This window comes from Arachis hypogaea, chromosome 10, assembly GCF_003086295.3.
Source record: "Arachis hypogaea cultivar Tifrunner chromosome 10, arahy.Tifrunner.gnm2.J5K5, whole genome shotgun sequence".
Classification (NCBI taxonomy): domain Eukaryota; kingdom Viridiplantae; phylum Streptophyta; class Magnoliopsida; order Fabales; family Fabaceae; genus Arachis; species Arachis hypogaea.
The window spans coordinates 39,857,660-39,874,943 of NC_092045.1; the positions used below are offsets into that span (position 1 = coordinate 39,857,660).

At 42.3% G+C, this 17,284-nt stretch overlaps 1 non-coding gene across 1 annotated transcript; it reads right to left on the reverse strand.

Annotated features, from left to right (window-relative positions):
- On the reverse strand, positions 1–104 carry LOC112718716 (small nucleolar RNA R71). Its single transcript, XR_003161043.1, has one exon. It is a non-coding gene; the product is annotated as a small nucleolar RNA R71 (small nucleolar RNA).
- Between the last annotated feature and the right edge of the window lie 17,180 nt (positions 105–17,284).

Here is a 17,284-nt window from a genome sequence, read left to right on the forward strand (position 1 = left end):
AAGCTTAGAGTGGATGTTCAGACCTTCAAGCAAAAAGATGGTGAATCCCTCTATGAAGCTTGGGAAAGATACAAGCAAATGACCAAAAAGTGTCCTTCTGACATGTTTTCAGAATGGACCATGATAGATATATTCTATTATGGTCTGTCTGAGTTCTCTAAAATGTCACTGGACCACTCTGCAGGTGGATCCATTCACCTAAAGAAAAAGCCTGCAGAAGCTCAGGAACTTATTGAAATGGTTGCAAATAACCAATTCATGTACACTTCTGAGAGGAAATCCGTGAATAATGGGACGCCTCAGAGGAAGGGAGTTCTTGAAATTGATGCTCTGAATGCCATATTGCTCAAAACAAAATGTTGACTCAGCAAGTCAACATGATTTCTCAAAGTCTGAATGGATGGCAAAATGCATCCAACAGTACTAAAGAGGCATCTTCTGAAGAAGAAGCTTATGATCCTGAGAACCCTGCAATGGTAGAGGTAAATTACATGGGTGAACCTTATGGAAACACCTATAATTCATCATGGAGAAATCATCCAAATTTCTCATGGAGGGATTAACAAAAGCCTCAAAAAGGCTTTAATAATGGTGGAAGAAACAGGCTCAGCAATAGCAAGCCTTTTCCATCATCTTCTCAGCAACAGATAAAGAATTCTGAGCAAAATACCTCTAACTTAACAAATATAGTCTCTGATCTGTCCAAGGCCACTTTAAGTTTCATGAGTGAAACAAGGTCCTCCATCAGAAATCTGGAGGCATAAGTGGGCTAGCTGAGTAAGAAAGTCACTGAAACTCCTTCTAGTACTCTCCCAAGTAATACTGAAGAAAATCCAAAAAGAGAGTGCAAGACTATTGATAAAATCAATATGGCCGAACCTTGAGAGGAAGGAGAGGACGTGAATTCCAATGAGGAAGACTTCATGGGACATCTCTCAAGCAAGAAGGAGTTCCCTATTGAGGACCCAAGGGAATCTGAGGCTCATATAGAGACCATAGAGATCCCATTAAACCTCCTTCTGCCATTCATGAGCTCTGAAGACTATTCTTCCTCTTAAAAGGAAGAAGATATAACTAGAGAGCAAGTTGCTCAATATCTAGGAGCCATCATGAAGCTGAATGCCAAGTTGTTTGGTAATGAGACTTGGGAAGGTGAACCTCCCTTGCTCATTAGTGAACTAGATACATGGGTTTAACAAATTTTACCTCAAAAGAGACAAGATCCTGGCAAATTCTTAATACCTTGCACCATAGGCACCATGACCTTTGAAAAGGGCTCTGTGTGACCTAGGGACAGGCATAAATCTTATGTCACTCTCTGTAATGGAGAAGCTGGAGATCAGTGAGGTACAGCCTGCCATATTTTCATTATAATTGGCAGATAAGTCAGTAAGACAAGCTTATGGATTGGTAGAGGACGTGTTTGTAAAGGTTGAAGGCCTTTACATCCCTGCTAATTTCATAATCTTAGATACTAGGAAGGAGGAGGATGAATGCATCATCCTTGGAAGACCCTTCCTAGCCACAACAAGAGTTGTGATAGATGTTAACAGAGGAGAATTAGTCCTTCAATTGAATGGGGACTACCTTGTGTTTAAGACCCAAGGGTGTTCTTCTATAAACATGGAGAGGAAGCATTAAAAGCTTCTCTCAGTACAGAGTCAAACAAAGCCCCCACAATCAAGCTCTAAGTTTGGTGTTGGGAGGCCACAGCAAAACTCTAAGTTTGGTGTTGAATCCCCACATCCAAACTCTAAGTTTGGTGTTGGGAGTTTACAACATTGACCTGATCACCTGTGTGGCTCCATGAGAGCCCACTGTCAAGCTATTGACATTAAAGAAGCGCTTATTGGGAGGCAATCAAATTTTTATTTATCTAATTTTATTTTTCTTTTTATTATTCTTTTATGTTTTAATAGGTTCATGATCATGTGGAGTCACGAAAAAATTACTAAAAGTAAAAACAGAATCAAAAATAGCAGAAGAAAAATCATACCCTGGAGGAAGGACTTACTGGCGTTTAAACGCCAGTAAGGAGCATCTGGCTGGCGTTCAACGCTAGAACAGAGCATGGATCTGGCGCTGAATTCCAGAAACATGCAGCAATCTGGCGTTTAAACGCCAAGATTGCACACTGAGGAAAGCTGGCGTTCAATGACAGATCCATGCTCTGTTCTGGCGTTGAACGCCCAGAACAAGCTTAGAGCTGGCGTTTAACGCCAAAAACAAGCACCAATCTGGTGTTAAACACCAGGATTACATGCAGAGGGCATTTTACACGCCTCATTGGTGCAGGGATGAAAATCCTTGACACCTCAGGATCTGTGGACCCCACAAAATCCCCACCTATCTCAACTCACCTTCTCTCTTCTTCACCAATCACCTCAATCTCTCTTCCACATCACCTCTTCACCACTCACTTCCATCCATCTCTTTCCCGCCTAATCCCACCCATATGGCCGAAACATACACATCTCTCCCTCTCCTCCATATTTTCTTCTCCTTTCATTCTTTCTTCTTTGCTCGAGGGCGAGCAACATTCTAAGTTTGGTGTGGTAAAAGCATAGATTTTTTGTTTTTCCATAACCATTGATGGCACCTAAGGCTAGAGAAACCTCAAACAAAAAAAAAAGAGAAAAGGGAAGACAAAAAATTTTTCCACCTCCGAGTCATGGGAGATGGAGAGATTCATCTCGAGGGTCCATAGCTCAGTAGAAGAGCATTTGACTGCACATCAAGAGAGCATGAGGAATTCCCTCATCAAGAAATCCCTGAGATACCTCAGGGGATACATTTTCCTCCACACAACTATTGGGAGCAACTAAGGATAAGAGCACCAAAATCACTAAGGATCAAGCAACAGAGGCAAGAAAGAGACATAAAGGAGCTCAAAAAGCACCATTAGTCCTTCAAAAAGGCGCCACCCTCACTAAGGTGGACTCATTCCTTAACTTCCTTGTTCTTATCTCTGTTTTTTGATTTTTATGCTATATGTGTGTTTATGTTTTGTGTCTCTACCTCATGATCATTAGTATTGAGTAACTATGTCTTAAGGCTATAAATAATTCCATAAATCCTTCACCTCTCTTAAATAAAAAATGTTTCTAATTCAAAAGAACAAGAAGTACATGAATTTCAAAATTATCCTTGAATGTAGTTTAATTATACTGATGTGGTGACAATACTTTTTGTTTTCTGAATGAATGCTTGAAGAGTGCATAATTTTGATCTTGTTGTTTATGAATGTTAAAATTGTTGTCTCTTGAAAGAATGATGAACAAAGAGAATGTTATTGACAATCTAAAAAATCATGAAAATTGATTCTTGAAGCAAGAAAAAGCAGTGAAAAAGCAAAAGCTTGCGAAAAAAAAGAAAAAAAGGGGCGAAAAAAATTAGAAAGAAAAAGAAAAAGCAAGCAGAAAAAGCCAATAGCCCTTAAAACCAAAAGGCAAGGGTGAAAAGGATCCAAGGCTTTGAGCATCAATGGATAGGAGGGCCTAAGGAAATAAAATCCAGGCCTAAGCGGCTAAATCAAGCTGTCCCTAACCATGTGCTTGTGGCATGCAGGTCCAAGTGAAAAGCTTGAGACTGAGTGGTTAAAGTCGTGATCCAAAGCAAAAAGAGTGTGCTTAAGAACTCTGGACACCTCTAACTGGGGACTTTAGCAAAGCTGAGTCATAATCTGAAAAAGGTTCACCCAGCTATGTGTCTGTGGCTTTTATGTATCTGGTGGTAGTATTGGAAAACAAAGTGCTTAGGGCCATGGCCAAGACTCATAAAAGTAGTTGTGTTCAAGAATTAACAAACTTAACTAGGAGAATCAATAACACTATCTGAAATTCTAAATTCCTATAGATGCCAATCATTCTAAACTCCAAAGGAAAAAGTGAGATGCCAAAACTGTTCAGAGGCAAAAAGCTACAAGTCCCGCTCATCTAATTAGGACTAATATTCATTGATATTCCAGAATATTTATAGTATATTCTCTTCTTTTTATCCTAATTGATTCTCAGTTGCTTGGGGACAAGCAACAATTTAAGTTTGGTGTTGTGATGAGCGGATAATTTATACGATTTTTGGCATTATTTTTAAATAGTTTTTAGTATAACCTAGCTATTTTTAGGGATGTTTTCATTAGTTTTTATGCTAAATTCACATTTCTAGACTTTACTATGAGTTTGTGTGTTTTTCTGTGATTTCAGGTAATTTCTGGCTGAAATTGAGAGACCTAAGCAAAACTCTGATAAATGGCTGACAAAGGACTGCTGATGCTGTTGGATTCTGACCTCCCTACACTCTAAATGAATTTTCTGGAGCCACATAACTCCAAATGGCACGCTCTCAATGGCGTTGGAAAGTAGACATCTAGAGCTTTCCAGCAATATATAATAGTTCATTCTTTATTCGTGATTTGACGATGTAAACTGGCGCTCAACACCAGTTCCATGCTGTATTCTGGAGTCAAACGCCAGAAACACGTAACGAACCAGAGTTAAATGCCAAAAACATGTTACAACTTGGCGTTCAACTCCAAAAGAAGTCTCAGCTCGTGTAAAGTTCAAGCTCAGCCCAAGCACACACCAAATGGGCCCCGGAAGTGGATTTCTGCCTCAATTACTTTCTTCTGTAAACCCTAGTAGCTAGTCTAGTATAAATAGGACATTTTACTATTGGATTAGATCATCTGGGATTGTATTTTTGATCCTGTGATCATGTTTTGGGGGCTGGCCATTCGACCATGCCTAAACCTTCATCACTTATGTATTTTCAATGGTTGAGTTTCTACACACCATAGATTAAGGGTGTGGAGCTCTGCTGTACCTCGAGTTTTAATGCAATTACTACTATCTTTTATTCAAATTCAATCTTATTTCTGTTCTAAGATACTACTCATACTTCAACCTGATGGATGTGATGATCCGTGACACTCATTATCATCCATCCCTATGAACGTGTGCCTGACAACCACTTCCATTCTACAAGTGAAAGCTAGAGTGTGTATCTCTTGGATTCCTGATGCACGACGCATGGTTGCCCTCGCCTGACAACCGAGCCTTCCATTCTGTGAGATCAGAGTCTTCGTGGTATAAGCTAGAATTGATGGCGGCATTCATGAGAATCCGGAAAGTCTAAACCTTGTCTGTGGTATTCTGAGTAGGATTCCAGGATTGAATGACTGTGACGAACTTCAAACTCGCGATTGTTGGGCGTGATGACAAATGCAAAAGAATCAAGGGATTCTATTTCGACATGATCGAGAACTGACAGATGATTAGCTGTTCCGAGGGTTACCTGAAACTGTAGGTCGATCTCGATTGTGATCTACTGTGTTGGTCGGAGCCGACGTGTCCGGTAGGTGTATAGCTGCCGGAGCTAGTGTGTCTGACTTGTGGGACTGAAAGTGCTGCTGATCCTTCGTCCCCGGAAGGTGGGGGTACCTACAAGGGACTGCGATGCTTAAGTTAGTAAGGGTATTAAATAGGCATTGAGTAGAATCAGCGTATGAGTTATACTTGGGTGCTCCAATGTATTTATAATGGTGAGATGTGACTTTCTGTGGATAAGATAAATTAGTTATCTTATCTTATCTTTATCTTATCTTTAAGTAAGGTCATCTTATCTTCAGGAGAACCACCCTTCCTTCTGTAGGCTTGGGCTGCCTTAAGATTTGGGGCGTGTTCCTCTATTTGGGCCCTTATTTGGGCTTCCCTGTAGATTTGGCCGAGCTCTTACAAAAGAGGTCGGGTTGTCCTGACCTAAAGAGGTCGGTCGTTTTATCCGTCGAACATCCCGGGTCGGACAGTTCGACCCTGGGTATGAACAGTGCCCCTGCTTGAGCTCAGTCTTCTTTTTTGAGGTCGAGTCCTTGACTTCGGTCCTTCTTTGGTGAAGCCGAACTCAAGCAGTTCGTTGATTCTTTTGTAGCAGCTTTGAATGTAGGTCGTTTCCTCTAAAAGACGCGTGCTTTTCTATCGGTGCTTTTTTGGGAACGTGCGAGGGTTTAATGCCTTCTTTAATTTGAACATTTAATTGCCCCGTTTCCCCTGGGCTCTTTACTTTTGATTTTGAAAACCCAGAAAACAGTTTCTCTCCTTTTATTTTCCTTGTAACCTCTTCGTAACTTTTTCCTCTTCTCTCTTCGCTCTCTGTCTTTTGCTTGTGCTTCTGCTTCCTGGCGTTAGCGGCGTTGCTCGGCAGTTTCCTAGGCAACTTTTGTTTCTGCCCTTTTTCGAAGTTTCTTCCGTCTCCAGGTTAGTCCCCTTTCGTGCTTTCTCTTTGATTTTGTTTTTGTGATGAGGTTTTGGTTTTGTGATGAGGTTTTGGTTTTGATCCTCTCTTTTTGAAAATGTTTGGATCTTTCTGTTTTCCTTGAGCCCTATATTTGTTGAAATGTACTTTCTGAGAGTTTCTCTATCTTCTGCATGATCCTTTTTGCTTTTGCTGGGTGCCTTTAGGGCTTTGCATATTTTTGTTGTTTCTGTTCTTGATACTGCTTGTCCGTGTCTGTTCCTCATTTATTTGAAGGTTGCTTTTGTCTGCTCTTAAAAAAGGTTGCATCTTTAATGATATCTGTTTGGCGTGCTTTTTGCTGTGATGATTTTCTTGTGTTTTTTGATGAAAAGTGTTTGCTGTTTTGAATTCTTTTTGAGAAATGTTGGGATGCAAACTGTAGATATTTTTCTAGAAACCTTGCTTTGTTACTGCCTCCAAAGGATGCCCCCAGGACTTTGGTTTGAGTCTTGGGGTTTTCCTTTTCTTGCTTTTCATTGCCTGAGAAGTATTGACCGAGTTGTTTTCTCCTTTGTCCGAGATGTTTGTAGTAACCTCATCTTCTTTTCTTACTTGTAGGATTAGTTGGCCTCATGTCTTCTCGCAATAACATTGTAGAGATGTCTAACAGAGTTCCCGAGGGGATGTCCGATTGGTTGGACTCCCTTATTTTGTTGTGTGTTTCTGTTGTGGATGCTGAGTTTTGCACAGAATTGAGGAAGCGCCATAGGATTTGTGGTAACAATGCCCGTGAGGAGGATTACGGGCTTATTGCCCTTGATTCTGACAAGAGAGTTTGCTTCCCGACTTCTGTTGAGGGAGAGCGTCCCTTCTTTATGCTTATGAATACTTCTTCAGTCAGTTGAACGTTTCTTTTCCTTTTACTTCTTTTGAGACCGACCTGTTGTGGTCGTGTAACATTGCTCCATCCCAGCTTCACCCGAATTCCTGGGGTTTTATTAAAATTTTTCAGCTTCTCTGTCGAGAATTAAATGTAACACCCTCTCAAACTCTTTTCCTTTACTTGTTTGTTTCCGCCAAGCCCGGCGGTTCTTCGAAAAAGAAAGCTTCCTGGGTTTCCTTCAGGTCTGCCCAGGGCCATAAGGTTTTTTCTATGTATGATGAGTCTTTTAAAGACTTCAAGAATTATTTCTTTAAGGTTTGTGCTGTTGAGGGGGCCCACCCCTTTTTTCTTGATAAAAATGATGAGCCCTCCTTCCCTCTAGAGTGGTAGAAGGATGTAAGAGTGTCTCGCTACACTTGGGAGATGCTTGATGATGTCGAGCGTGCTTTTGTAGTTGTTCTTGAGGATCTCTGGGGGAAACCACCCCATCTTGATACAAAAAGATTTTTGAATGACCCGTCCTTGGTTCGGACTGTTTTGGGTATTTGTCTGACTATTTGTCTGACTTGTTTCTATACCTGTTTCCTTTTTCTTTCTCTCATCGAATTTGTAACTCTTTGTTGTGGCTGATTTTGTATTTGTAGAGATGTCAAAGAATAGTGACCCCATGAAGGCCTTTAAAAGGGCAAAGAAGGCAACTGCTGCTCTGAACATCTCGGCTAAATTGACCGGCGAGGGATCTTCTCAAGTCCCAGTGAAGCCTCCTGTGCCGAGTTCTCTCGGGCTGAGGAAAGTAATTCCTACTCCTCAGTTTCATCAGGTCGATCCTTCACAGACTTATGCCGTTGCTTCCGTTGTCCCTCCCTTGAAAAAGCAAAAAACATCCGAGCCTTTTAATCTAGATGCCCCGGATTTTGATGCTATCGAGTTTGTTGACCAGCAAATTGCCCCATATGGTGGGCTTTCCATGGACGACGTGTCTCTTCTTCAGCATTTGGATTTTATCACCAAAAATAGTGTGAAGATGGCTCATATGGGTGCGGCTATTTTCCGAACAGTTCAGAGGATTCTGATTCATGCCACAAAATCCTTCATGGAGGAGGCCAAGTTAGAATTTGATCGGATCAAGGGTCTGAAGGAGGAGTTGGAGGTGAAGTTGGCGAAGATGGAGAAGGAGCTGGAGGGTGAGAAGGTCAGCTCTATTGCCCTGGCTGCTTCTTTGAAGTTGGCTGAGGACATGGCCCTAAAGCATAAGGATAGCTATGTCTCAGCTTATAGGGAATTAATGCGCCTTTGGGATGAGTTGGAAACTGCTCGAGCTAATTATGGTGAGCTTCAGGGTCACCTTGTGGGCAGCGTAACTGCTGCCTCCGAGAACCAAATGGAGCAGTTCCGGATTGTTGCTCCTGATGTCGACATGACTCTTGTCATCCTAGACAATATTGTAAGGGATGGTAAAATTGTCCCTGATGACCAGGATGACGATGATGCTGACCCTCCCCCAGTGCCTTCTCTTAAGGTGTCGAATTCCTCGGTTCCTCCCGTTACATCTGATCCGGATTGCCGGATTCTGAACCGGGATGATGGAACTGTAGATGCTGTGCCCCTTTAAACTCGCCCTCCTTCTCCCCGTACTGATGCTGCCGGGAAGGCTCTTGATCTTAGCTGATTTTCTTGCTAAATATTTGTGTAAATAGCCCGATTTGTGGGCTTTTGAACTTGTTTATTGTTTCTCTTAACTGCTGACTCTTTTAGTTGTCTGCCTGGCAACTTTTTTGAAAAACAAAAAAGTAGCTTCCGAGGTTGGTTTTTGATGGCCTCTTGAAGCTATTTCATACTATGCTTTTTATTATGGTATCTGTTGAAATCTTGCTTCTTGGCCTCTTTAGATTGCTTTCGTACTTATTGTTTGTAGCTTGGATCCTTTTGGAGCCATGACTGTGGGGGGCCCGACTTGTTTTCTCGGTTTCCTCGCTTTTGTTCGCGTTTTTAGCGCCTCATAACCAATTTCTTTATGTTGGTCCCCTTCTAAGTTATTTTTGTAATCTTCATTCCCAGACCTTTGTCAGATTACTTTTATAACTTGTCTTTGTAGGAGACCGGCTTCGTTAGGTCGATCTCTTCTAAGTTGTTTTTGTGATCCTCTTTCTTGGACCTTTGTTAGGTCTCTTTCAGGGATTACTTTTACAACTTGTTTTTGTAGGAGACCGACTTTGTTAGGTCGATCTCTTCTAAGTTATTTTTGTAATCCTCTTTCTTGGACCTTTGTCAGGTCTCTTTCAGAGACTACTTTTGCAACATGTTTTGTAGGAGACCGGCTTCGTTAGGTCGATCTCTTCTAAGTTGTTTTTGTAATCCTCTTTCTTGGACCTTTGTCAGGTCTCTTTCAGGGATTACTTTTACAACTTGTTTTGTAGGAGACCGATTTCGTTAGGTCGATCTCTTCTAAGTTGTTTTTGTAATCCTCTTTCTTGGACCTTTGTTAGGTCTCTTTCAGGGATTACTTTTACAACTTGTTTTGTAGGAGACCGATTTCGTTAGGTCGATCTCTTCTAAGTTGTTTTTGTAATCCTCTTTCTTGGACCTTTGTTAGGTCTCTTTCAGGGATTACTTTTACAACGTGTTTTGTAGGAGATCGATTTCGTTAGGTCGATCTCTTCTAAGTTGTTTTTGTAATCCTCTTTCTTGGACCTTTGTCAGGTCTCTTTCAGGGATTACTTTTACAACTTCTTGCATTATTCTGTGTTCATCTTTTATCGATTTGTAGATTGTGGTTTTTGTCCTGGTTTAATTGACCTTTAGGTGAATCACATTTTCACCTTTGTCGGTCGATTATTCCTATCAAGATCGTACAGTGAATCTATTCTTCACTTTTTGTTCGATCCGTTGCTTTATAATCGGATGATGAATGCTTCAGATTAATGCATTTTGAGAACTTGTAGAATATTTGGAATGTATTTTATTTAAAGAAAGTGCAAATATATACAGGCGGGAGTTTTCATACCCTTAAGTCAGATTAAATCTCAATCTTGACGCCTCATTAAAAAACCTTTTTAGGAAAAAGAGTGCATATTGTGATGAGACCTTTATCTAACTATAGTACCTTCTTAGGTTACAGGCGTGCCATGATTTGGGGAATTCTCGTCCCTCGAGCTTGGACAGTCTGTAGTAGCCCTTCCCAAGTACTTCTGTGACTCAGTAGGGTCCTTTCTAGTTGGCTGCCAGCTTTGCTTCCCCGGGTCGAGTTGTTCCAATATCATTTCGGATTAAGATGAGATCATTCTCAGCGAAACCTCTTGGCACTACCCTTTGATTATATCTGGAAGCCATTCGCCGCTTTAGTGCTTCTTCTCTGATCCAAGCTATTTCTTGGATTTTCGAAAGTAGGTTGAGCTCTTCTCTTTGAAGTTGAGAGTTGGTTTGTTCATTGTAGTGGACTACTCGAGGAAACCCTTCCTCAACTTCTATTGGAATCATTGCCTCCACACCGTATGCTAGTCGAAATGGGGATTCGTTTGTAGTTGAATGTGGAGTTGTTCGATACGCCCATAGGACTTGTGGAAGTTCCTCGGCCCAAGCTCCCTTTGCTTCTTGTAGTCTCCATTTCAGCCTGGCCAATATGACTTTGTTGGCTGTTTCGGCTTGTCCATTGGCTTGGGGGTGTTCGATGGAGGTGAACTGGTGTTTTATGTTTAAGTCGGCCACTAGTTTTCTGAAGCCTACATCTGTGAATTGGGTGCCATTATCCGTGGTGATGGAGTATGGAACCCCGAACCTTGTAATAATGTTCCTATATAGGAATTTTCGACTTCTTTGAGCAGTGGCATTGGCTAGGGGTTCTGCCTCGATCCATTTTGTGAAGTAGTCTACCCCTACTATGAGGAATTTGACTTGTCCCGATCCCTGGGGAAAGGGTCCGAGAAGATCGAGTCCTCACTTTGCAAATGGCCAGGGTAAGGTTACACTGATGAGTTTTTCTGGCGGAGCGATATGAAAGTTGGCATGTTTCTGACATGGTGGACATGTCTTTACAAATTCGGTAGTTTCCTTTTGTAGAGTTGGCCAATAGAATCCTGCCCGGAGTACCTTTTTAGTGAGAGCTTGCGCTCCGAGATGATTACCACAAATGCCACTGTGTACTTCCTCCAAGACTTCTTTTGTGTTGAAGGTCGGTACGCATTTTAACAATGGTGTTGAGATCCCTCTTTTGTATAGGATGTTATTTATGATAGTGTAGTACTGTGCCTCCCTTTTTAATCTCTTTGCCTCATTTTCATCTGTCGGGAGCGCTTCTATTTTGAGGTAGTTAATTATGGGGGTCATCCATCCTTGATCCCGACCTGTTATGGCTAGAATTTTTTCTTCTTCCGATATTGATGGGTTCTGCAGTATTTCTTGGATGAGGCTTTTATTGTTGCCCCCTGGTTTGGTGCTGGCTAGCTTTGAGAGCGCGTCAGCTCGGGCATTTTGCTCGTGGGGTATGTGGCAAATCCTATATTCCCCGAGTTGTCCGAGCTGTTCTTTGGTTTTATCCAAATATTTTTTCATGGTAGGATCTTTGGCTTGGTAACTTCCCATTATTTGCGAGGTAATGACTTGTGAGTCGTTGTAGATGTTGAGTTTCTGAGCTCCAAACTTCCTTAGCCAGCTTCAAACCAGCTAATAATACTTCATATTCTGCCTGGTTATTTGAGGCCGGGAATCTGAATTTCAGGGAAAGCTCAAGTCGGGTTCCTTGGTTGCTTTCGATTATCACACCTGCACCGCTTCCAGCTTTATTTGAGGAACCGTCCATGTATATGTTCCACTCTATGGGGATTTTCGTGGTATCTGTGAATTCTGCAATGAAGTTGGCTAGGTATTGTGATTTGATGGCAGTTTGTGCCTCGTATTGGAGGTCAAACTCGGACAACTCGATTGCCCACTGTAGGATTCTTCCTGCTAGATCTGTTTTCTGCAATATTCCTTTTATGGGCTGGTTGGTCCGAACTTTAATGGTGTGCGCTTGGAAGTACGGGCGAAGTCGTCGAGATGCGAGTATCAGTGCGTATGCGAACTTTTCTATTTTCTGGTAGTTCAGCTTGGACCCCTGTAGTGCTTTACTAATGAAGTAGATGGGTTGTTGTCCCCCTTCGTCTTCTCTAATTAATGCTGAGGCTATTGTCCGACTTCCTACTGCGAGGTACAGTATAAATGGTTCTTCCTCTCGTGGTCGAGATAGGATGGGGGGCTGTCCTAAGAATTCTTTAAAGTCTCAGAAGGCTTGTTCACATTCCGTTGTCCACTCAAAGTTCTTTCCCTTTCTTAAGGTAGCGTAGAAGGGGAGGGACCTTATTGCTGACCCTGCTAGGAATTTGGACAAGGCTGCTTATCTCCCATTGAGTTGTTGTACTTCTTTGACCCAGGTTGGGCTTTTCATGTTGAGTATGGCCTGGCATTTATCTGGATTTGTCTCTATTCCTCTTTGTGTGAGCATAAAGCCCAAAAATTTACATGCTTCCGCTGCGAAGGTGCATTTAGCCGGGTTGAGTCGCATGTTGTGCTTCCGTATGGTGTCGAACACTTAAACCAAGTCGGTTAGTAATGTTCCCTCACTTTGTGTCTTTATCAACATGTCGTCCACATAGACCTCCATTATTTTTCTGATGTGGTTTAAGAAGACTTTATTCATTAGCTTTTGATAAGTGGCTCCCGCATTTTTAAGGCCGAAAGGCATTACGATGTAGCAATAATTTGCTTTTGGTGTGAGAAACGAGGTTTTTTCTTGATCCGGTGGATACATTGGGATCTGGTTGTACCCCGAGTATGCGTCCATGAATGAGAGATACTTATATTCTGATGAGGCATCTACTAGAGTGTCGATGCTTCAGAGTGGATAAGGGTCTTTTGGGTAGGCTTTGTTAAGGTCGGTGTAGTCAGTGCACATTCGCCACTTCCCATTTGACTTTTTTACCAAGATGACATTTGCTAACCATAGTGGGTATTTAACTTCTCTTATGAATCCTGCGTCTAGTAGTGCTTGTACTTGTTCTTCTACAGCCTGAGACCGTTCTGGCCCGAGTTTTCTTCGTCTTTGTTGTACCGGCCGGGATCCCGGGTAGACTGCCAGCTTGTAGCTCATTAGTTCGGGATCTATGCCTGCCATGTCGGCGGCTTTCCATGCGAAGAGATCAACATTATCTCGTAGAAACCGTATTAGTGATTCTTTTTCGTCTCCTTTCAGGATCGTGCCAATATTAGTTGTTTTGTCCGAGGTATCTCCGATCGGAACTCTTTCTATTTTTCCTTCGGGTCGTGGGCGGAGTTCTTCTCGTCTCTGACCTCCGCTGAGATCGATTGTGTGGAACTCTCCTCCTTCACCTCGGAGATTTAGACTTTCGTTATAACAGCGACGCGCCATCTTTTGATCTGCTTTTATTATAGCTATCCCTTCTGTAGTTGGAAATTTCATACATAGATGTGGAGTTGAAACTATTGCTCCGAGTTGATTTAACATCGTCCGACCTATTAAGGCATTGTAGGCTGAGCTTACGTCGACCACGATATAGTCTATCTTAAGTGTTCTAGATTGGTTCCCCTTTCCAAAGGTTATGTGTAATGATACGTATCCTAGTGGCTGTACTGGGGTGTCCCCAAGTCCGAACAGGCTGTTTGGGTATGCTTTCAGCTTTTTTTCTTCTAAGCCGAGCTTGTCGAAGGCAGTTTTAAATGGAATGTCGGCGGAGCTTCCTTGATCAATTAATGTACGGTGGAGGTTGGCGTTTGCCAATATGATTGTGATGACCATGGGGTCGTCGTGTCCTGAGATGATTTCGGATACATCTTCTTTGGTAAACGTGATTGCTGGGATGTATGGCACTTCTTTCTTGCCTTCGACATGGTATACTTCTTTGAGGTGTCGCTTGCGGGATGATTTGGAGATTCCTCCTCCAGCAAATCCACCGTGTGTTACGTGGACATGTCTTTCTAGTGTGCGGGGTGATCGTTCAGATCATCCGACATCTTCATCCCTTCTTCTTTTTCTTGGTTCTTCATCTCGATTGGCCAGGAACCGATCTAGTTTTCCTTCCCTAACTAATTTCTCTATGACATTTTTCAAGTCAAAGCATTCGTTGGTGGAATGTCCTCGAACTCGATGATACTCACAGTATTCGTTCTGATTTCCTCCTCCCCTTTTGCCTTTAAGTGGCCGAACTGGGGGTATTTTTTCCGTATGGCAGACTTCTTTGTAAATATCTACCAAGGATACCCTAAGAGGGGTGTAGTTATGATATTTTTTGATTTTCTTTCCGGAGCGATCTTCTTTTTTCTTGGATTCTTTATCTCGGTAGGCAGAATCGAACCTCGAGGCTTCGCCAAGTCGAGAATTTTCCTCCATGTTGATGTACTTCGGCGCTCGTTCTTGTACTTCATCTAGGGATGTCGGGTACCTCTTTGATATAGATTGGCTAAATGGTCCTTCTCGTAGGCCATTTATGAGGCCCATGATGGCAGCTTCTGTTGGTAGACTTTGTATGTCCATGCATGTTTTATTGAATCTTTCCATGTAGTTATAAAGACTCTCCCGATCTCCTTACTTGATCCCTAGTAGGCTGGGTGCGTGTTTGGCTTTGTCCTTTTGTATGGAAAATCGAGCCAGGAACTTTTTGGCCAGGTCGTCGAAACTCGAGATGGATTTTGGAGGTAGGTTGTCGAACCATCTAATGGCTGTCTTGGTAAGAGTTGTTGGAAAGGCTTTGCAGCGAACTGCATCTGAGGCGTTAGTGAGGTACATTCTACTTCTGAAGTTGCTGAGATGATGGTTGGGGTCCGAGGTGCCATCATATAGAGTCATATCCGGAAGTTTAAAATCTTTTGGGATTTTGGTCTTCATAATTTCCCTGGTGAATGGGTCTTGATCTTTCTGAGAGACATCCTCTGTGGAGGGTCGAGTAGTTTTAGTTTTGAGATCAGCTTCGAGTTTCATAAGCTTATCTTCTAATTTTCGGCGTCGCCTTATCTCCCGATGTAGATCCTCTTATTTTTCGCGCTGATGTTGGGCTTCTTTCTCAAGCTGCTTTAATCGATTTTGAAGTGCTTTTATCGTTTCCAGTTTTGATGAATTTTTGTCTCCATTGGATTCCGGAGTATCTTTAAGTAGAGCATCCATGTTCTTGTGTGGCGTTCTACCTTCCAAACCTGAGTCGTGGTCATTGTCATGGTTGTCCGCCATGGTGTTCAGATGACTTCCAGGTTCCCTGGCAACGGCGCCAATGTTCCAAGGGTTACCTTAAATTGTAGGTCGATCTCGATTGAGATCTGCTGTGTTGGTCGGAGCCAATGTGTCTGGCAGGTGTATAGCTGCCAGAGCTGGTGTGTCCGACTTATAGGACTGAAAGTACTGCTGATCCTTCGTCCCCCAGAAGGTGGGGGGTACCTGCAAGGGACTCCGATGCTTAAGTTAGCAAGGGTATTAAATAGGCATTGAGTAGAATCAGAGTATGAGTTATATTTGGGTGCTCCAGTGTATTTATAATGGTGAGATGTGAACTTTTGTGGATAAGATAAATTAGTTATTTTATCTTATCTTTATCTTATCTTTAAGTGAGGTCATCTTATCTTTAGGAGAACTGCCCTTCCTTCTGTATGCTTGGGCTGCCTTAAGATTTGGGGCGTATTCCTCTATTTGGGCCCTTATTTGGGCTTCCCTGTAGATTTGGCCGAGCTTTTACAAAAGAGGTCGGGTTGTCCTGACCTGAAGAGGTCGGTCGTTTTATCCGTCGAACATCCCGGGTCGGACAGTTCGACCCTGGGTATTCCGAGTAGGATTCTGGGATTGAATGACTGTGACAAACTTCAAACTCGCGATTGTTGGGCGTGATGACAAACACAAAAGAATCAAGGGATTCTATTCCGACATGATCGAGAACCAACAGATGATTAGCCGTGCCGTGACAAAGCATTTGGACCTTTTTCACTGAGAGGATGGGATGTAGCTGATGAGCGGATAATTTATACGCTTTTTGGCATTGTTTTCATATGGTTTTTAGTAAGTTTGAGCTACTTTTAGGGATGTTTTCATTAGTTTTTATGTTAAATTCACATTTCTGGACTTTACTATGAGTTTGTGTGTTTTTCTGTGATTTCAGGTAAATTCTGACTGAAATTGAGGGATTTGAGCAAAACTTTGAAGAAGGCTGACAAAAGGACTGCTGATGCTGTTGGAATCTGACCTCCCTGCACTCGAAATGGATTTTCTGGAGCTACAGGACTCCAATTGGCGCGCTCTCAACGGCGTTGGAAAGTAGACATCCAGAGCTTTCCAGCAATATATAATAGTCCGTACTTTATTCGAAAAATGACGACGTAACTTGGCGTTGAACGCCAAGTACACGCTGCTGTCTGGAGTAAAACGCCAGAAAAACGTCATGATCCGGAGTTGAACGCCCAAAACACGTCATAACTCAGAGTTCAACGCCAAGATATGCCTTAGCACGTGAATTCATCAAGCTCAGCCCAAGCACACACCAAGTGGGCCCCGGAAGTGGATTTATGCATCAATTACTTACTCATGTAAACCCTAGTAGCTAGTCTAGTATATATAGGACATTTATCTATTGTATTAGACATCTTTTGACCACTTTAAGTCTTTCATTATTCGGTCACTTGATCATGGAGAGGGCTGGCCATTCGGCCATGCCTGAACCTTTTGCTTATGTATTTTCAACGGTGGAGTTTCTGCACACCATAGATTAAGGGTGTGGAGCTCTGCTGTACCTCAAGTATTAATGAAATTCTATCTTCTTTTATTTAATTCTCTTTTATTCTTATTCCAAGATATTCATTCGTACCCAAGAACATGATGAATGTGATGAGTCAGATTACCCTCATTATTATTCTCACTTATGAACGCGAGTGATTGACAACCACTTACGTTCTACATGCAACAGAGCTTGAATGCGTATCTCTTAGATTCCCCAACAGAATCTTCGTGGTATAAGTTAGATAGTTGGCGGCATTCATCTGGATCCGGAAAGTCCAACCTTGTCTGTGGTGTTCCGAGTAGGATCCTGGGAGTCCGGAAAGTCCAACCTTGTCTGTGGTGTTCCGAGTAGGATTCCGATCATGAATGACCGTGACGTGCTTCAAACTTTAACCTGCTGGGCGTTAGTGACAGACGCAAAAGAGGGA